The sequence below is a fragment of the Ixodes scapularis genome, unplaced genomic scaffold (genome assembly GCF_016920785.2).
Source record: "Ixodes scapularis isolate PalLabHiFi unplaced genomic scaffold, ASM1692078v2 PGA_scaffold5__190_contigs__length_132052651, whole genome shotgun sequence".
NCBI classification, from domain to species: Eukaryota; Metazoa; Arthropoda; class Arachnida; order Ixodida; family Ixodidae; genus Ixodes; species Ixodes scapularis.
This window is the reverse complement of record NW_024609880.1, coordinates 56,086,817-56,108,995: the sequence shown is the minus strand read 5'-3', so window position 1 is coordinate 56,108,995 and position 22,179 is coordinate 56,086,817. Positions and strand designations below refer to the sequence as shown.

The following is a 22,179-nucleotide window of genomic DNA, read 5'->3' as shown; positions in this document are numbered from 1 at the left end:
AGTTTTACAGTCTACCCATGAAGACCGAGCGAAAGGTACGCACACGTGTTTTGGCAGATGGCGCGCTTATTAGAGCGATAAATGCCGGTGATGGTTAGGTTCCTAGCGCATACGGGGCACCAAGGAACCGCTATGTAGGCTGCGTGGAGAGGATACTTAGTTAACTATACGCTGGTCGAGTCTTGCACAGCCCAGGTGTTCTATATGAGCATGATTATTCGTCACAAGACCATTTCAGAATACCGGCCCTTCCCAAAAATGGGCATTTCACCATCATAAATGTTGTGATTTTTTGTGCCGTCTTTCACCAGCTTTTGTGTGTTTGTTCCTCTGCCGATGTGAGCGAGTCATTGAATCAGCGTATGCGTGTTGGACGCTAAGCTAACGGATGTTTCTCTCTCTTTTTTTTTTTTTTTAGTGCTTTTTACTTTATTTTATACTTTTTTCCTCGAGGGGTACATAAACCTTTACGAGCTGTTCATGTTTCACCTCATGAAAAGCAGTCCCTGTACAAAACGTAGTATTAAATCCTTTAAATAGCTACTAAGACCTTACACATAAACTTTTTTCCTATCCATTATTTACAGGTTACATCACTTTCTTTACCCATATTCAATGCTTTTAAAATGCATGTCAGAATGAGCGGAGTATTAGTTTTTCTAAGGAGAAAAAAAATGCAACACACGCCGTAAGCTTATGTAACATGTAACATATATCAGTCCTATTTTAGACTACGCCAGAGTCTCATGGGATCCCCATCAGGTCAATATTATAGATCAGGTAGAGAAAGTTCAAAACAAAGCTGCCAGGTTTATATCGGGTAAACGTGATCATTAGATTGAGTGTCAGCCTAACTAAAAACGATCTTGACCTAACTCCCTTAACTCACATGCGAATCAAACAGTATCACATTACATCGGCTTGGACAAAACGACGTACGTACATGCTGCCTGCCCACTTCACATCCGGAAGGCGTGACCACTCTAAAAAGGTCAGAGAGTATGTGCAGAACGAATATGTTCAAACGCTATTTTTTTTTTCCTTTCACTACGAGAGAATGGAACAAGCTACCCGACGAGATTGTTTCCATGACCTCTACAGCGTTGATTTCCAATCACCTATTGGGTATTTAAGTTTGAATTTGAGCTTTTTGTTGTTTACATTTTTCCACTATATATAGCCTCATATCTGAAACTTGTGCATGCACACGCCAAATTACCCTATATTTGTATCTTTAAAAAAAAAGGCCGTCAGCATCCCCTTCTCGTAATAATTTGTTTTAGGCGCTGCGAGACAACCTGTTTAAGTAAATAAACTGTAGCAAAATTAGCGAAAAACATATTGTAAATCTAAAAGGCTGCTTTTCAATTAAACAATCGACATATGTATTTAGTACTTATTTTAATGTAAATACAAGTTCATACTTTTAATGTGATTTATGTGCAGGAAGCGACTACATGTTGTCAGTTCCGATTTATTAGATGAATGGTTATTCATATCAATTTCTTGATAATATCCCAATAAAAAAAAAAAGAATGTCAGGAAGGACAAAAATGAGCGGATACCATATCCTAATACTTACACCCCTAAAACTTGCAACAAATCACACGCGTGTGTCAAAAATATAGGCCGACAGAGTTTTCCGTTGATGTTTCCAGCAAGCATTTATGTCAAAGCTTGTATTTTGCTTTAAGATTAGAGAAATATGACAGAAAGCGGCAAAGAACTATATTCAGAAACCCAGGTAATGTTGTGCTCCCTGGCTGTCAATGTCTCTGAATGACCTATCGTGTTGCTATATATCAAATAATAAACCTCGAAGCTTATGCTGGAATTATACCTGTTAGCGGCTGGACGAACTACGGGATAAACACATAACCATGCGTTCTGAACAGTTACTCACACGTGTGGGTGTGAAGGTTTACCATGCACGTCAAAACTGTTGATTGCAGATTGTCTACGAAGGAGTGATCTTGCTGAAATGCATCTCAACTGACATAATACTATAGGCATCTCTTTGGTTTCAAGTAAACAGGAAACTGTTGTAACAAGACCCCAGCGTATAGATAAGAACGTAAATGTTTACATGAAGATGATAAGTTATTTTTACCTGCGTGTGCGTGTGTGCGAGGGGGGGGGGGAATTAATTTCCTAGGAATATAATAAAGTATAATAGAAAAATACATAGAAAACAGCTGATATCTGAGAAGCTATGTTTTTTTCTAGCTGACCCAAGAAGGCAAAATTTTATCTGCGTTTGTCAAGGAGGTAAGCAGTAGAGACGTGCCGTGGAAGTCCGTAGTTTTATCCAGGGTTGTCAACCTGGAGAGGGGGGGGGGGGTTACAATTTGTGTGAGGGATCCTGGGGTGTATACCATAGGTTTGAATAGTTCGTGTACGAAATTTTGAAGTTGGGGGGAAAGGGGGGGGGGGGGCGAATGGTTGGACTCATGCCTGAGTGTGGAAAATGGGGGAAGTGCGAAGGGGGCGGAGGGGGGGGGGGGGTGTATGAATCGCTTCATAAAACAAACAATGCGTATACTTATTTATCGTAGCGAAGGCGAAGCCCCATTGCCGATTTATAGCTGTGCAAAAGTAATTTCACGGCTTCAACGAAACGTGTAATTAAGTCGGTTAGTGTAACGTATCAAAGTGAAATGTTGAAAATAACTATGCTGTTGTTTTAATTTCGTGCTATGTAAACAGACCCATGCTCACCTTTCAGAATGTCTCATCCTCCCGAAAAGACCAGACGTTTGGTTCCACGCACAAGCACACGCACGGTTCACAAATCACGCCGACAATTCCGACAGTCCCCTCCAACCTGTACTCCGCGCTGTGGCGAGCAGCTACAGGCAACGCTGTCTGCGTTGTGCGAGTTTCACTGCACAAGTGGATGGCGGGACTCGGGCTGCGCGCTCGACGCCACACGTACCGCGCCGCACTGAATCGCCGAAGCGAGTGGAAACGGAAGACCGGCTGGAACGAAGCGCACGTGTTGCGCAAACGAAGACGCAGTGCGCATGCGCGCGGGTTCGTGACGTCACCTCGCCGCCGGTTTCGCTTTCGATACGCGGCTGAAGTTCCTCCTCGCTTTTCGTGCGACAACAGTGGCCTCCACCAACACCCTCCACCGCCGCTGCCGTTGCGGCTTCTATTCTTGCGGGCGGAGAACGCGAGAGCCTTCGTAGTTTTTGGAGAGGATCCATACGCGAGGAAAGGACACTTCCTCAGCCCTGTATAGGATCTTCGTTAATTTGTACAAGCCCCCCAACCGTAAAACAAAATTTTGAGGGGGGAGGGGGGGGGGGGGGGGCCTCAAAATTTTGTTTTACGTTATAGTTGACAAACGCAGGGCGTTGTTGGTGGTATTTTATTATCGTACTACAGCTAGTGATATTTTGAAATTACCAATAAGAATATCAAGGAACGGAATCACGGAGCAAGCAGGGTGAAAACGATAAGATACAGTATATGATACGCGATGCACTATAGAATGTATAAATTTGTTTGCGACGTTGTCGACCCTCCAGAGTACACCTGGAAAATGAGATTTCGATCGAATTTGAATTGAATTGACTTACCTGCAACTAGGGAAGTTTATAACCCATTGCAGAAGATCTCACAGATCCGACGAAGCATGTGTATAAACATCTGCACCTCCACAAATTAAAAAAAGGAAAAGAAAAGAAATAGTCTTGCAATAGATGTAGAACATAGGTTTTTAGATTAATTGAAGAAGGAACCAGGGGCGTCGGGAGTTTTTGACTAGAAATGTCGGATGCGACTGGAATCGACAGGCGTAAGAGTTAAAGCGGCACTGAAGTCCTCTTGTGGTGACAACTCAATCTAGACGCTCCAAGCATCCTAACAAACCCGAAATCACAATCGTGCGAAGCTTATTTCCTCGTTAAAAGCGTGTTCAAAGATCGCGACACGCCCTTTTTGAGAAGATCTTTCTTCCGAGTGAAGTATTCGAGGAAGGGTGCTTTTCGGCGAGTTGCAAGCGATGGCTTCGCCCGCGGAGAAAAAGAGGAGTCTGACCCGAATGTGTACCTATCAGACTCTCTTCGAAACAAGTTATAATAAAATCATTCGGAATCTGCGCGTATTGTAAAGCTTTGATTGGTCCACACAGTGTACACAATATAGTCCGCGAGAAAAAAGAGTCCGCATGCTTTGCCCTTGTCCTGAGATGAATAGACGGTTTTGTAATACAGGACTTGGTATATGCGGGAACGAACAGCTTTTAAACAATATAAGATCAAAAACTACCTTTTTCAAAAATGACTTCAGTGCCCCTTAAGAGTGGAACTTCCGCAATGGATGTGGAGCTTCCGTGATCCAGATCTTCGATTCGACCATTTTTATTTTACAGTATATAGGTAATGGTAGTTATTTTTTATGTCGGCTTATTCTGGGCTCTGACTGAGATATTAGGAGCCTGTTTCACAAAATAGCACGAAGACAGAACGCATAATATAGGACTTGGTATATGCGGGAACTAGCAGCTTTTAAACAATATAAGATCAAAAACGACCTTTTTTTAAAAATGAATTCAGTGCCCCTTTAAGAGTGAAACTTCCGCAATGGATGTGGAGCTTCCGTGATCCAGACCTTCGATTCGACCACTTTTATTTTACAGTATATAGGTAATGGTAGTTATTTTTGATGTCTGCTTATTCTGGGCTCTGACTGAGATATTAGGAGCCTGTTTCCCGGAATAGCACGAAGACAGAACGCACACACACGTCGCGTTTCTCTAATATAGAACATACTAATTTGTGTTATTGATGAGGTCATCCGTTGCTTCCCGAAGTGTTCCTGTAATTGTTCTCATATCGGACGACGTTGAGGACCTCATATCCTGCCCAATGATCAAAAGCCGATCATGCCGCATATCGTTTTTAAGCACTCAGTGACCCCAGATGACGTGTTCGTCAGATCAAGAGTCTACAGGAACCAATGATAGAGAAGTCCGAGGAATCTTTTTCTTAAGAAGCGCAGGACATGGCTTAGTAGGTTCCCACTTATCGCTTCGCCATTGGTCCTTCAATTTTACTATCGGCTGACGCTGCAATTTAATTGGCCGAGGAACGATAATGACATGCCCGAGTATCTCCACGCCTCGCGTTTCTTCAGCCAGTCAGTGACTGTACATACATGGGACTATTGACAGCCACACTCTAAAAAAAGCCCGTGCGTCTGCTTTCCCGCACAACACTCGGAGAGCCAATCACCGCAACTTACGGAGGCAGCTCAGCGAATGACGATGCCGAAACACATGTTTAGACCAAAAAACGCAGTCTGAGTTGTGACATTAAGCAATTCAAAACGTCACGCTTGCATTGTTTAATGTCACAACTCAGACTGCGTTTTTTGGTCTAAACAGATGTTTCGGCATAGTCATTCGCTGAGCTGCCTTTGTAAGTTGCGGTGATTGGCTCTCCGAGTGTTGTGCGGGAAAGTAGACGCACAGACATTTTTTTAGAGTGTATTGACAGCCATGCTGCGCGTCGCAAAAACTGCCGTGTAGACGTTGTCGCGCTCCGTGCACTACGGAGTACGCCCATATGTCTGACCCTGAAACGGTATTCGCTTTGGTGCGGGTGTGTATCGTGCGTGCGGATGTTTGAGATACGAAGAGGCCCGCATGACACTCGATCCTATCGGCGATGACAAGCTGACGGGCAAAGGTCGCGCCTTTTTCTCTCTTCTTTTTTCTTTCTTTTTGTCTTTCTTGTGTTTGGTATCGCGACCGCGCGACGACGCAATATTGTCAACAGTCGGAGGCGCGGCGGGATGTTTGAGGTTACCTATACGATGTTTGCTCTCTTCGTCTTTGTTTAACGAGTCGCTTTTTTTTTTTTTTTCGTCGAAGACACAATTGCAGGTTGTTTGAAACGTTATTTTGTTGCAGAGATGTATCCCTCGCCCCGTGCACAACGCCGTTTGTGCGCCCTTCTAGGATGAGAAAATAGGAAACAAAAATCAAGATTCGGTAAAAAAGGAAAGGCTATAGATTAGACAGAATTGTGCACTCGGGTGTCTACAGAGGTGCGTAAATATGATTAAAGCCCGCTCGTCGATCGAATTACGTTTAATATTTCATTATACAATCGCATATTTTCCTGGTCCATAGTTTGACTAAACATTGAGTGATAAAAAGTATTCTCTGGTTCATACTCAGTGTACAACGCCGTCACCCCTGCTGGCGCGAGCATGGGGTTTTAATAATAATAATTATAATAACTTTATTCATCACCACAGATACATGTGGTGAATGGGAGGCCAGAGAAAAAGCTGCATGAACGCAGCTTGACGAAGATCATACGCGTGCACATGATCTTTATTTCGCAGATCATCTGCACGCGTACTCGCGCGAACGAAACCATAAATGATGCCATGCGCTCGTGCCAGTAGCTTCGATAGCGTCGTAGACCAAGTATGAAACGGAGTATAGACGCTCTGCAGCAGCTGTGCATGGGCGCCGCCATAACCGACCTTCAGTTTTTGTTTATTTTCCTCTTATTACGTTTACTTCACTTTATCATGGCCACAAGAGGGCAGGTTATTGCTGTTTAGGTTCTACTGTGTCCTTCTCCCCAGCAGTGGCCTCAGTGGAGGCTTGTCAACGCTCACTTTAGTGGCTCGGCATATGGGAAAGACAAGAGAAGGTCAGCAATGGCGGCTATAATCTGGCACGTGTGCAAAGCGTCTATAGAATGCCAATACAGTGAATGTCAAACCCAAATCCTATACTCCGTTCAACTTCAGTACGACCTCAGGCAACGCTACAATCCTTTACGGCGAGCAGTGTTCTAAAATGCGTCTTTGGCTCATCGAAATTCATTTATTCATTATCGAAATTCGCAAAGAGGGACACGCCAATCAAAGCCTCAAAGGGCAACATAGATAGCCCGCAGGGAACGCGCGATTTCGAAGCTGCCAAAGACCAAAGCAGCCAAACTTTCTAGGCTAATCTTCATTCATAATAAGTATTATACAATAACCCACTCCTCAAGCTTGAACTTTTAGAGCCGCCACACCGTATTTTTACTCCATTTGATCATCAACATAATAAATATACTATTACAAACATCACATACAGAACTTTTCCAGACATCACCCTTGCAGTTGGCAATTTCCGACCGGAACAAACTGCCAGCCAACATGTGTCTTTAGTAAATGTCGACGAGTTTAAAAGCGCGTGTGCTCAATACTGCGTAAATTGATATACATGCTTTCCACGTATATTATATTGTATCTTTGCATGATGTTTCTTCATATTTTCACTGTTCTGTTTTCTTTACATACTGTCGAATTTCCCCCCTCATGTATGCCCCCTTGGTGCGCTTGTGAGGTACAAATAAATGAAATGAACGCCAAGTTTGCTGATATACTTGGTTTCACTTTAAGTCTAGACACAGCAGACGCTCCGAGCAGATGGGACCGATCAGACAGCCTCAAAGCGCATGATCATGGTTTTCGGGATGTACCTGTTCGTGTTCCATTGCTGAACCATTCATAAACATAAAAGGCCTACTCAATTGCGCTTTTGCCGCTGCTTGATCTGTCCCGTTGGCTGCGTCTGGACTTGAGCTGATCAAAATATAAGTTCGAATGTTCAAAACAAAGAAATATCGTTTCCCTTGGCTATTCTTTGATGTTTCTCGGTGGTTGGCGTGCACTCTTCAATCCCTATTACTATACTAAATGTGTATAATAGATAAACGAAATACAAAAACAAACAACGGAAGTGTAAAAAGGAAGTGAAACAACTCTATCGGTAGAGTGACAAGTTTATCGGAAGCGAAACAACTGTAACGGAAGTGTAACATGTGTGTCGGAAGTGAAATAAGACTAACGGAAGTCTCTGCACTCAATTTAGCGGTTACATATAATGAAAGAATAATGACCGTGTGACCATGTAACTGACGGTGTTCAAGCGACTTCACAGCGTAACATTGGTCACGAAACATCCCGGTGCCTTACCGTGGCGTGGCATTATCGGGTGTCTCGTCGTCAAGTTGCAGCGTCGCGCTACATCAACTCACGTGACACCGACCATGCGCAACAATTCCTAGATGTGACGCTAACCAAGTGCTTCTCAAAACACGCTGCACAATGTCACAAATCTGTCTCCAAACTCCATCAATATTATGAAAATGTACCATTTTCTTTTTGTGTGGGTGTGAAAGTATATAGTATTAAAATTTGTTATTCAAGACCGATTTTTTTTAATACTTATAGGTTGTAGATTAACTCAACTTTCTGACGTCACGCCGCTGCGGCGGCGCTGCTGTCGGCACAGCGCTTGCGCAGACGATTCACTCGACGTGAATCTGGTTTCTGCGCAAGCGCAGTTTGCACACCTGGTGTGGGCAAACGCGAGCTTGTTTGTAAACAGTGTATTGGTGTATAGACCGTTTTATCGTGGGTAATGCCATTTTCAGAGCGAGAGAGAAAAGGAGAAAGGGCTACCGGCGCTTTCCCCCTTGCTGGTTGTGTAGAAAGGGTGAAAGTCCCGGATGAAAGGCTTGGTTGGTGTTGAGTGTCTGCAGTGCCCGAACTTCTCTCGCGCTCTTTTTTCTGCTTTCAACTCACAAACTGACAGTGGGACTGTCGCCAATAACAAACGATGGCGACAGTCCCACGGTCACTCATTGGCCACGGACGCGATTCCAAGTATTCGCCGACGGATTGATTGTTGACGATCGCATACGTCCGGGTGATGCAGTTCTCGTGTCCAATGCGTGAGCTGGGGTTGGCTGACGTGTTTTCGGTACTGTCAATGTATCACAGTGAAAAGGCGGAGAGCTTGCGTAGGAAAGGAGGTACTAAATAGCCCGCTATATGTTCAAATATTCGTACCGAAAAGCTGGCTTTTGGCCTCTCCCTTTTGGCCCACTAAGCGATGTGCGACTAGTAGGGTCCCAATCGATACTCACTTACCCCAACCTAGAATTCATTTCATGGCCCCTTTAATAATCAAATTGGCATAACAATTATAAAACCAACATAAATTAAATATTCTCCTAGATTGTGAAACATGAGAAGACCGAACTCAAATGGGCGAAAATGCGGCGAAAAACCGACAAAAATCGCCAACGCGTCACGTCCACTTTGCGCCCAGCGCAGCAGCCACTGTTTTGATGATGATGATGATGATGATGATGATGATGATGATGATGCTGATGATGATGATGATGATGATGGTGATGATTATGGTGATTTTGCGGCAGCGCGTCTCGCACCGTATCACAACGAGCGCGACGTTATATCACGGACACCAAAACAGACGCGTTGGCCGCTAAAGATGACGTCACGTGCAGGCCTTGTCCTCTAGGTTGTATGCGGACCCCAAATTCATCTGCTTCTTTTTTGCAAGGGTTGTAGTGACGTCAGAACACCGAGCTCTGATTGGCTCCGATTGGAGGATAGTGAGTAGACCTCAAGGAAGCTTGGTTTGAGGTCTACCTACTGTCCTTCAATCAGAGCTCGGCATTCTGACGTCACCACAACCCCTGCAAACGAAGCAGACGAACCTGTGCTCGGCATTGGTTCCATCCCCACCCCGGCCCATTTTGATGTGGACGAGCGTCGTACCGACGTGCGTTCTTGTACCGCAACGCGGCGTGATCCACGTTAAAGACTCTAAGCTAGTAGTGGTCGCACTGCACTGACTTAATTCCTCATCTACAGCGGAGACGACAGACGCCAACTGAGGCTCTCCCACTGTCCAAACATACACACCACACAATTTTAAATTGTGCCTACTAAGATCACCGAAGCTTTTCTGTACTCTGCGTGATGAAAACTATAAAAAGGATAAGAGACATGGCGCATACGAGAAAGAAAGCCCAGCCTGGAAGATCACGTTGTTGTTCTAATCGGTTAAAGTCATCAGGATGCACGGAGGCGTGGAGGCGTCGCTGCCGGTTGTGAGTCAGGGACGCGCGGTACGACGGAGAACTTCGGTTTCACGACCGCGGACGTCAGCGGAAGATGATAAAGTTAGGCGCGCCTCATGCAACTATCGCCGGAACAACGTGAGACAATCTGGCAGTCACGAATTTCCCCGAGGTTACGCTACGCAGACGGTGCCACCACATCGCATCTTTAAAATAACTATTCAGAAAAGAAACCCCAAGAAATGGTCTAGAATAGGATGAACTAGTCGTTTATACTCTATCAATAATAATAATAATAATAAATAGTTTTATTTCCATCAATGTACATCAATGGAGGAGACCAAGGAAAAAAAGCTGCGTCGTGACAGCTTGACAGGTCCTTGGCCCCCTCATTAAAGAAACAGAGTTCACTGGCACGAAAGTCAATGCACATCAATAACAGAAAGAAATTACACAATCATAATTTAAGCACTCAGTACAAACATAAATAAGCACACTCTTATGGTTTTGGGAAAACATTGCGAAGTTCAGAGAAAGAAATTCCCTCAACATCAATGTGCTTTTTGTTGTTGTTGTTGTTGTATTTGTTTTGTTTTTTGTTGTATTTTGACAATACCAAAAGAGAGTCTGCAGACACCACAGAGTTTTAGGGAACCGGTTTTTACACATCTGATACGGTATACGATGGGCCCTCCGGTATACGAACTGCGCATGCGCTACCGGAGAAGACTCGCACATGCGCAGTGCGTACCGGAGGACCCATCGTATACCGTATCAGATGTGCAGAAACGGTCCCCTAAAACTTCTTACTGACTCTGTCATCGTGTCTTCGGCGAACAAGAGGAACTGCAGCTGAATACCCTTTCCAAATCGTCTTTAAAAAAAAAAGAAAAAGATTTGTAATACTCGACTATGCTATAAAACTCTACGAATACTCAGTCCCTAATTGTGTATTCTACGTTAGCCGATTAATTTCTGCATCTTATCCGCTCTTTCTCTTTTCGGCACCACCGTAAAAGAAACAACCTCTCGAATGGCTAAAAAAAAGAAAAAACTTCGCCAAGCGCTTTAGAACTTGGCAGCTTAATGGCCGAGCTGTTTTGTTTACTTCTAAACAATTATATTAAGCAGAACACACTCATCAAACTTCACTTCTGAGCATTTAAACTTTTGAGCCCCTTGTATATCGTTCACAGACTTCTGAGCCCTTTGCACGTGGTGAGCGACGGCTATGGTGACGTTTCTTGCGGTAAAGACTACCGTCGTACGTTGCAGAGGGCTCACCACAGATGTTAGACGGAAAGGAAAAGTGTATTTTAAATTCTTAGCCCATAAATAATATTTGTTGAACTTTTAAGAGGTCAGGAAAACTGAAGAATGTGCTCGAAGATCAAAACGGAGCAGTCAGTTAACAACCGCTTCCCTTCATCAAGTCCGTCAACTTGATATATATCATAGACTATTTTATGTTTACCTCGAACTTCTAGGAAAGCGGTGCTTCCTAGAACAAATCTGATACTCAAAATCTCGCCGACAACTTCCAGAGAGAGAAAGAAAAAAACGAAAAGAAAGGATGGAAAGGAAGGCGAGGTAAAAACATGGCCCAGGAAGCACGCAAGAGTACCATAAATATGAGCTTCCAACTAAAAGATAATAATAATAATTCTCAGAAAACACTGAAAGTGCACGTGTTTTGAGGCGCTGGGGAACGAGCTTTCGTATGTGTTTATGAAGTTAATACCGACGAAACCTATTTCTTCATACACAGAATGCCGAAAAACGAACCACGAAGCAAGAACCGTGCAGAAGTCACACCCTGCGTTTATTACCCCTTTAAAACCTAATAAACATATTAAAACTTGCTATATCATATGAAAACAAATTACGTCTTCAAAGACTCCTTGGTGACACGAACGCCGCGGTTCCTAATCTGGCACACAAGCCATGCAGCGAGGGGTAATCATGCACGGCAAAGATCCAGACACAGACACAACGCTGAATAGACAAGTAAACGAAGACAGTGTGGTTTCAGGGTCAGACGACCAAGCGCTACAGAAACCCGCCTGTATAGAACGAAAACCGCTAATTGATTTCTATTTCTTTTTTCATTTATTTGGGCTACCGCGGTATACTTTTATTTGTGTGGACGACAATAATAGTCAACAGTTCCGGCAGCTGTCATGCTATTCGCCAATGCATCCTGTCTTTGTGTACTCGATCTGGCGGAGTCGCACTGATGATATGGCGGTGACCTCGTTGCTTTGTGTCCCGTGTCGCCATTGACAAGCACAGGAAGTGGCAGAGGCCATCGGAGGCAATAAGGCGCAATTCATAGAAGTCGCGGAGAAATCAGCGAGTAGACCACTTTCGCGTCCCTCCGTTAGGTATATCAGTCATGGCTCGGCGCACTATAGAATCATAGTAGGAGCGTTATACCGTGGTTATATACTCCGGTTTTTCGATCGCTAATGTATTTCGCTACATCCAAAATCCAAACATTGCCATGAAACAAAAGGCTTCTGATTGCAAGTCCAAAGTAAGCGTGTTGGGGAGGCGAATAGAAACCCTGTATTACAGACAGTGTTCCACTGCTCGGATGGGGTCACGTGGTTTATGGGCCGCGTTTGCAATACCAGCTACGAGGGGGTGTCGAAAGCGTTGCCGTCTGCAAACGTGACCGCGTTTCTTCCTGCCTTCCTTCTCTCCACGCGAAAACGCAGTGCATGCGCCCTTACGACCGATCGGCGCGGGAGGAGTCCGCCATTAAATTGCAAATACTCTTCATGGTTTTGAGATGGTCACCCTCTTCAATCTAGGCTCTCTGGGAAGGGGGATACGACAGTCGCTCCCCTAGCGGCTAAGTTGAGAACTAGACTCATGGCGACAACGCTGTTTATTTCTGACGCAGCAGTCGAGACGGTGCTCGGCCGCGCTCGGTCGAGGAACACGAAGTAAATACTTCAGATCTCTGGAAGAACAAGCTGTACAAAACGCACCCATATATAGTTCGATATCCTCGCAAATAGTGAGTTCTCTATGATGGATGCATATCACTAAAATGCTTTTGTGAGAAATGTGACGCAAGCAGTGTTGGGAAGTACTTTAAGTACATTGTACTTAAAGTACTACTTCAAATAGATTTAGGAAACTTGTATTTTACTTGAAGTACATTCTCTGAGTATGTACTTGTACTTTACTTAAAGTACTTTTTTCTGGTACTTTCCGAGGAAAGTGCAATTCCCTACTTCAAAGTGCAATCCTCAAACTTGGTTTTGTTAAATTTGTATCATGAAATACTGCTTTGTCAACTCCGAAGAAATACTGAGAGAAATATTCTACTGTCAGCAGAAACGTGAGCAGACGACACATCTCTCCGCTTGTTCTGGGATCGGCTTTCCATAGCCTTTTGAACTCTCGCCACTTTTCGGTCGTTCAGAGCAAGTGAGGAGGTTAAAACAATTATGAGGGCAAAATTAATCATAATCTAGCGCGTGAAACTGTGGTGCGGAACATTTGAACTTTCAAGTCGAAGAGAAAGACAACAGAGGAGAACGTCACAATGTTTTGAGACATTCTCTTTTGTCTTTTCCTTGGACCAGAAAGTTCCTCAATTTTTTCGCACCTCAATCTCAGGTATCACACTATGATTAATTATCACCAGCTCGCTTGCACACTCACTGACGTCATGCTTTCTCCTAGTATATATTTAACCCCCTTGGGTGCAAAAATCCAGTGCAAGCGACACCAAATTCAGAAGAAGGACTTCTGAATTTACCTCAATTCTTGAAAACAACTACTCTGTGGCCACTTGACTTTATCAAATATTCGCCGCTGTTTTTGAAAATAGGTCATGCACCCCTGATTACCCCTGGTCAATGCACACCAGCTAAAAATGACTGTTTACACGTTTGCAAGTCCGGTCTCAGGGTGCCGCCATCTTGAACAGTGGGGTGCGCTTGGGCGCGGCCATAATCTGACTATGACGCCTTAGCAAGGCTTCGTAATCAAATTAGGACGCGTTCAAGCGCACCCCAGCGAACAAGATGGCAGTGCCCTGAAGCCGGACTTGCAAATGTGTATAGGGGAATTAAAGGACATCATGAAAGATTGTATTAAAATACTTTGAAAGTATTTATAGTACTTTACTTAAAGTACATCACGTCTCATTTACTTTGTAGTTTACTTGAAGTACCTTTTAGATGTACTTTACCGGCTAGATTTTAAAAGTGACACTGAGCTATGAATGCGGTGCCACCAAATGCAAGGGCTGAAATTCGTAGCTCATGATATAGGCATTTATATGGTGCAGTCTTGCAGAACACGGACGTGTTACCGGCACAATCAGAGATAACTTTCCCTAAGGTAAACTATGCGTGCGTCGACGCAATGTTAAGATGATCCGGATACTGTTTCTTATAAGCACGTGTCTCATTACAAGAAAAGAGTAAAAAATGAATGTTTTTGGCCTTCTTTAGCCCTTCTTTAATAACAGTGCGCGTTAAAAGAACACAAATCACGACAATGAGATGAAATTTCGAGTAACTAAATGTTTTGAGGGCATCAAAAGCGGTTCTCGGAGCGTTATGTTTATGTTTATGTTTATGTATAATCTTATAATCTGATGCAGGTTAAGGATAGCAGGGCGTCCGCTCTACTAAAGTACAAAAAAAAAGGGGGAGGGGGACTTTGTAAAAGGTGCTTGTACTGATATTATTAACCCGCAACGGGAAATGTAGATGTCCCTGGTTCGATACAAGGACCAGACGGATTTTTTAGGTCGCGCACAGTCACCTAGCTGTGTTTGGAGATTTGTGTTTGACCTGTCCCGCTTGTTCTCCTTCTCCAGGGATTATTATCGTCATTTTTGCCCAGCTCGCTTGCACCTTTTCATTAATTGCATTATCAGCATAATTGGCCTTGTCTGGTTCTTAGTTTTTGCTTAAATTTAGTGCGAAAACGAACAAATTGGTTTCCATCAGTGAAATATTATTCAGGACAAAACGCAAACACAAACAGCTAGGCGTACGAGATTTGAATTGAACTGGCGGCTCAACCTTTCCAAGACTACAAGTGTAATTCTTATCAATCATTATTTTAATAAACTCGAACAAAAACGCCTTACATTGTGTGTTCTAATAGCTTCTTGGAAACTACTTCTCTCTATATCAATTTTATTGATCTGTATTACAATCACCAGTATTAAAACGAATAAAGAATTAATAGGATGCACGAATAGGTTTTACAAAATGAATTTGAGGCGAAACAGTCTCGACGAGAAAAAAAGGAAACAGCTGGTAGAATAATTTAACAAAACAAGTTCAGCGCAGAAATCAGCCCATCGCATTACCATACACAGAACAGCGTTCAGACCGCTCGAGCAAGAGACCCAATACCTAACAAAAATATAAAGTAAATAAACGACCACATAAGCTTGTCGTCATCTCATTTGTCGGAGTGGCCCGCATCACGAGTCTGAAGCCTCGTACAGGAACGTCCGGCTAGCGTTCCACATTAGTAGACGATGTAGCGCGGTCGTGGACCACCCTTGGAGGGACCTCCCGCGACCACCGACCAAGCAGAGACCCGACTTTTGATTCGCGTGTCGGAACAACTAATGAAAAACGACAGGCTCGCCGGAGTAGGAGGGGAGCAGGGATGGCGTTGTTCGATCCGACTCTTCGTGCCTCGTGCTGGGAGACGAGACGAGTCCGCAGTGTAGCGTTTTCGACGTCATATACCAGAGGCCAAGTTGAACACAACAAGGCCGTAGGGCTGAATTTGTGACGTCACCTAAAGAGTTAAACGCAGGGTGTGGATTGGACTGGAAAACTGCGGAAGCGTTCGGCTGAAACCCGGCTTCGACCAGTGTGGACAGGAGTGTTAGCCGAACGCTGACGCGGCACTCGTGCCCAATCCGTGCCCCGCGTTTGTCTCTTTGGGTGACGTCAGCCCTCTGGCCTTCTTATCTAGAACGTGTGGGTTGGGCACGAGCGTTCCATGAGCGTTCCACATGTACTTTTGCCCGCACTGACTGCACGGCAACGCACCGTATCTCGGAACGCGTGTTGCGAAAGCTCGCGGAACCTGCAGGGATTCTGCATGGGACCCCGTTTCGAGCGGGATGAACATCGTGCTGGCGTTTGTTGGTGTAAGTGGTATGATCCCTACTGCGTGATGCATGTTAAAGGGACTGTACGGTCAAAGGCTGGGTTCGAGAAAACAATTGAATATCATTGTTTTTGCCTCGAAACGCATCGTCCGTGCAATATCTGAATTTTGTATGCCCCTCTGCATGAGTTATTGAATTTCATATAGTCGAATAGACGGCCCCAAATTTCACGAGGGGCTTGATAGCCGTGTGGTACAACTTATTAGAATAGCTAAAGTACGTATCAGTACTGAATAGAAAAAAATAATCGGGGTTTTCTTGGCCCTACTGTAAAAACTCAGTGTTTTCCTTATGTGGTCTTTGATGTGTGCTTTAGCGATTTCAAAAGTTACACGCACCGTTATCAAGCCCCTCGTAAATTTTGGGGCCGTCTGTTCGACTCTAGGGCGCTGTACGTCGAAATGAAGCTTTGGGGTGTATTATATGGGACAAAAGGGTGTCAGGTGATACCTTTTTCTTTTTTTTTTTTTTCGAATGTCGGTGCTAGTGCTAGCTGCTACTGAGGTTTTGACTTCCGCGCGTCTCGGCTGTCTGGTCTGCATTCGTGCTTCTTGTCCTGGACCCTGTTTGAGGCGGTGAGAAGTCAATTGGACGGTGGTGATGAGGAGAGACGGGGAGTGTCAATTCGAACGGTGCGGTATTATACTCCTTTAATTGCATCGTGGTCTGAAGCTAGCTTTGCCGACGCCGACTGCGCAACCCGCCGTCGCCACAACGCTAACAACCAACTGCAATGAACAAATGTATATGAGCCCAGCAGACGCTCTATTGATCACCTGGAAAACGCATAAAGAATTGCGTTGAATATGATAAAAAAATATCGAGATTCATAAAGCAACCGTGAACTTATCTGTTTTAAAACAGGTTTCGTGGCATGGTTGTCCCTCGTGCTGTGCTGTAGAGGTTGCACTTCGTCAGAGGATGTGTTTTTGCCGCTGTGCATGGAGTCGCTTCCAGCAGCGTACTAGCCGTGTTGCTTTGCAGGTATTTGAAGAATACAGTTATATAGCTTATTTCTGCGCCACGCACGAACTAAATATTTCTATGGTCTTATCAAACAAACACACTGAACGCGTATGTCCTAATAGTCAAAGACAAAATGTTTGCAAAAAAAAAAATATAGTGGATTTAAGGTTTACTATTTGTTGCGAGCCACGCGGTCGCGAGGCCTATGTTTTAAACAAGCATCAACAAATTAAGTGGCTTTCTCGATGTTTGCAGTACAAAGTAAACAAACACTCTTCGCCACCAGCGCTCCGCTTAGTAGGATCAGTACTTTTTTAAGGCATTTAGCTTTTTTTTTTTTTTTTTGACTTGTTTTTGCATTTGATAACGTCAGCTTTAAGCTACTTATGCCGGCAACATAATGTAGCCGTCAAGTGCCAATATTTACGTTTAGGAATTATAGGAATGGAATGGAACGATTCAGCCATTCCAGGAGTGGGAATGGGCCCAGTGTCCTCATTCCTAGGAATTGAAAGGAATTGAATTATTAAAAACTCTAATTCCCCGGAATGGAATTGGAATGGAATGGGGGGTGGCCATGCCGCAACGACCCAGATGCCGCTTCAGAAGCAAAATCTGCAACCTTATCTTTGCAATCGAATCACTCCTTGTCCAATCGGTGGCCGTCGCAATTGTGTATGCACAAAACGGCATTACGTTTGCTCGAAGGGCTGTTCTCGAGTAATATCCTGAAAAAAGGCGCAAATTTTTGGGGGATCGGTGGCCGAGGGGTTTAGCGCACACCAGCTCGGACCTCGTGGAGCGAAAGCTCATGCTGCAGAACGCAGGGATCCTGGGTTCAATCCCCGCCCCTGCCCGTTTCGATTTGGATGAGCATCGTACCGGCGTACGGTCGTGTATCACTACTGCGTGGTGTACGTTAAAGACCCCAGGTTAGCGGTTGTACCGCACTGGCTAAATTGTTCATCTACAGCTGAGACACCAGACGCTTACTGAGGCAGACTAACTTCCGGCTGTATAAACATACACACAACAATTTGCTTTGCTTTGCGCGAATGTTTGGCACATGCTTGGGAACTGCATTAAGAGAAGCGCATTTCAGTAAGCTACAGCCTGGGAGACTATATAATTCGAAGCAAAATACAAGACATTAATCGACCACCGCTTGTTATCCCGACCGTCTGACGATCCTCGCGTTATGTGACGTCACGCAGCAGCTACGGATGTCAGCCATTGACACTGGCGAAATTCAGGGTGCAGTTTTGTGCACACGCTCATGAAAGGTTTAATTAATATTGGGACATCATATATCAAAATAAAAATGATGTTTGTCTATTAATGCTCCCTCAACGTTACGACTGCAAAAACTTTAGTACTTCCAGTTTCGACCCGACAATCCCTCTAATCATGCTACACCGACTAAATTTCTCATCTACAGCTGAGACGCCAGGCGCCCACCAGTGATCTACGATCTCTAGCCTCCCAAACGCACCCCAAGGCCTGAACCCCTCAGAAGCCCTCTTAGAAATCTCTTGCACGCACCCCCCCCCCCCCCCTTATTAACAACCCTTAATAAACCCCAGATTGGGGATGTCTAACCATAAACACAATACAATTTACAGCCAAACATTTACTCAACACTGGTGTCCCATCTGCGCCACGCGCTGGCCTCCGGTTCGTGACGTCACAAACACATCACCCCGGCCTTGTACCTCCGCGCGGTTGCTTCCCTGCTTGCCGCGGCGTCGTCGTCATGCATGCGTGACTCTCGTACAATGGGGCGTAGACGGGTCGGGCGTAACGGGAGATGTGCATTCGCCCCAGCGGAGTACACGCCACTTACACACCTAAGACTCGCGCGGACGATCGCACGCATGCCGTATTCATATAGAGTCAACCGAGGCGGCGACCGACTTTCGGAGATCAACCCAGGCGTCCATCTGCGCATGCGCGTGTGCGACACGACGCTTAGTTCCGTATATCCACGGGCTGGGATGTGAATATGGCGTCGTCGGCGGGTCGCGGATGTTCCGGGTGTTTTGGAATGCTTTGTTTAACGAATGTCATTGGCAGTGTGGACGGGTGTAGGAAAAAATGTCCCCTGAAAAAAATGTCCCCGGACAAATTGGTTCCGGAAAAAAGGCCTCAGGTGGAAAGTAGGAAAAAATGTCCACAAGGGATTTTCTATGTCTGGGTTTCCCTGATCCCTATGGCTTTTGGGCGGTCCGGTCATATGTCATTGGGAAAAAGGCACCGTGTGGCAAGTATAGAAAAAAAGGCCTCAACAAATTACGGAAATATACGAATCTGTGATGTACACATCGCGACACCGTTAGCGCGATCACGACATCTGCGTATTTTCCCATTTTACTTAGAAAGAGTATTAGTGGGAACAAAATTTTACCGTCAGCATTATATCCACAAACAGGCAGTCTCAGTACCTATAATAACTTTAATGACAATTAACCTTTCGTTTCTATAACAAAAAAGATTTAAAAAAAAAACTAGCGATCGCTTGTTCGTGTTCAGTGTCGTGCTTTTACCTATTTGGAAATGGTACACATTTAAGTACCTCTCAAATTTCCCCAAACAATATTTTGGTTTTGGCTAGAAGTGTTATAAATGTTTATTTCACAATAAAAAAACAAACAAAAACAGCTGAGATGCAATGTTACAAAATCCGGAACGAAATGACGCACTCTAGATTCATACACAAAAGTCAAAAGTCCCCGGAAAATGTCCCCGGAAAAAAAATCCCGGAAAAAAAGGCCCCTGGTGGAAAGAAGGAAAAAATGTCCCTTTGGGGACATTTTTTCCTTCTTTCCACCAGGGGCCTTTTTTTCCGGGATTTTTTTCCGGGGACATTTCTTTCCTTCTTTCCACCAGGGGCCTTTTTTTCCGGGATTTTTTTTCCGGGGACATTTTCTCGGGGGACATTTCTTCCGGCACTCGTGTGGACAAAGTCGTGTGGACAAGCCCATTATCATCGAGAAGCGTATAGGCTATACCACGTGGTCTTTACACCAACGCTCTGTGGTTACAAACAAGCCCCCGCTTGCCCACACCAGGCGTGTGCATTCGCGTGCGCATGAACTTAATTCGCACGGGATTTAGCCTCTGCGCGTGCGCAGGACCGACCGCAACGCCACCGCGCGAGCGTGACGTAAGAAAACTTTTGGAAATTTTGGAAATTTTTTTGCGGGAAAAACACACAAGGCTGAGTGTCCTTTCCGAGCCATTGTGTCAGAAAAGAACACTTGGCAGGTTGAGATCCGTCGGTTCTTACAGCGCCATTTGGACACTCTTGCGCTAAAAGACCCTTTTTTGGTGCAAAGCTCGCTAGAAATAGTCAATGAACTTAGAGGAGGTTTTCAGAATGCTGTCACTGCAATATCTGTAGATGTTGAGGACTTGTATTATTCCGTTCCTCACGATGGACTTCTAAAGGCTGTTCGAGATAAGATCAACGAGTCTGGAGAAATTAGATTTCAAAGTTCCGCGGGCGTTAGCAGCGATCATTTTTTGGAGCTGCTAGTCTTTTATCTTCAGTCGACTGCCGTCAGTTTTGACGAGAGATATTTTGTACAAAAGTCTTGTGTGTGCATTGGGTCGACAGTTGCCCCTGTTTTGTGTAACATTTTTTTGGCATCACAGGACCGGCAAATTTCAGATAGACTTGCAGATTTCTGTGTTTTAAAGACGTATAGATACGTAGATGACTATTTTTTCAATTTTAGATACAGATTCGGGTTTGGAGAAAACGGCTGAGAAGATTGTCGGACTGTTTAGGGAGGTGTCAGGCGGACTTAATTTTACCTGGGAATTGCCTGTGAATAACTGCATTCAGTTTTTAGACATTTTGATCCTTTTTTTTGAAGAACATGTCTGTTGGCAGTATTGTACGCGCACTAAGAAAAGCCTGGTGTTGTTTGAAAGTGCTCACTCTAAACTGGTAAAGAGGCGTATAGCCTTGACATGTCTAAGTGCGGCTCTGGAAAAAAGTTGCAATCACCAGATGAAAATCAGTTTTGAACGACAATCAAAAAGGTTAACAGACGCGGGGTACCCCCCTAATCTAATCTAGTTGTTGTGAGAGCCTTCTTCAAAAGCTAAAAAGAAGTAAAAAAGGCACCGAGGCACGTAAAGAAAGGAAACGAGTGCAAGTCATTCCGTACATGCATACCGTATCTCATAATCTAAAAAAAGGTAGCTGGTAGATACGACATTAACGTGTTTTTTTCTGCACCGTGTAAACTTGCCAGGATATGTCCGTTGTTGACAAGGCAGAAAAAGGCACCGTGCACCAAGAAACACGCGGTGCAATATACTGCGTGCGTCGCCAAAGTGGTTTATGAGATTCCGTTTAGTTGTGGCAGAGTCTACATTTGGGGGGGGGGGGGGGGGGGGGGGGGGGGCGGACTGGGCGCTGCTTCAATGATAGAGCACGTGAACATAATTTGTGTGTGCGCAACAACGCGGGGGGCCATCTCGCTGACCATTGTAGGCGATGTGGATGTAAACCTGACCTGACTGGCACAACGTTTTTAAGAAAGGCAAAGGAAAAAACGGAAAAAGAGATTATAGAGGCATTCTACATAAAAAAGAAAGAAAACAATTGCGTCAGCGCTCCGTCTTTGTATTTGCTCCAGAGTGAGATGGTGTTTCTGGAAGGTTGGCTCTGATTGTCGCGATTGAATTCGATGGGGTTTGGGAAATGTGTATATATAAGTGACAATGGTGTTAATAAAAACCAGTTGAGAGTGAAGCGCCTGTCCTGTCGTCCGTGTTTCTTTATTGTCCTCGTTTGTTCGCGCTTTTTAACCTTTTATTCTTTTATTTTAATGCAGACTTCTATTTTGCCAGAAGCTAACACAGATTTCGCGACCGTATGTATACCAAGCCTGGCGGTTCGAAGGTCGGAGTTGGTCATTCGCCAACCCCCTGCGCCTGTTGACCCGTCTCGCGTGTCAGCACGCGGCGAGTCACCCTGGACAACACTCCGTCGCCTCAAACTGTGCATTCCCCGTGTTGTCGCCAGAAGGAAGAGGTAGGAGAGGACGACGAGGGTTCCCTTCTAGAAGACGTGTCGGCGCGTGTCAGGAAGACGGATATCGAGTGGGAGCGTGGGTG

General features: G+C 44.7%; 2 protein-coding genes across 3 annotated transcripts in view; one reads left to right on the top strand and one right to left on the bottom strand.

Moving 5' to 3' along the window:
- LOC8052376 (maltase-glucoamylase, intestinal) overlaps window positions 1–3,156 on the bottom strand; it is a 79,952-nt gene extending 76,796 nt beyond the window's left edge. Inside the window, exon 1 of one of the 2 annotated variants that reach the window (XM_029981396.4) lies at window positions 2,719–3,156. The gene's annotated coding sequence lies outside the window, so the exon portion shown is untranslated. The remainder of the gene's footprint in view (window positions 1–2,718) is intronic. The other variant, XM_042294022.1, reaches the window with a different exon arrangement.
- The window catches only part of LOC115313047 (UPF0764 protein C16orf89), a 370,567-nt gene that overhangs the window by 269,855 nt on the left and 78,533 nt on the right, over window positions 1–22,179 (top strand). The window lies entirely within an intron of this gene.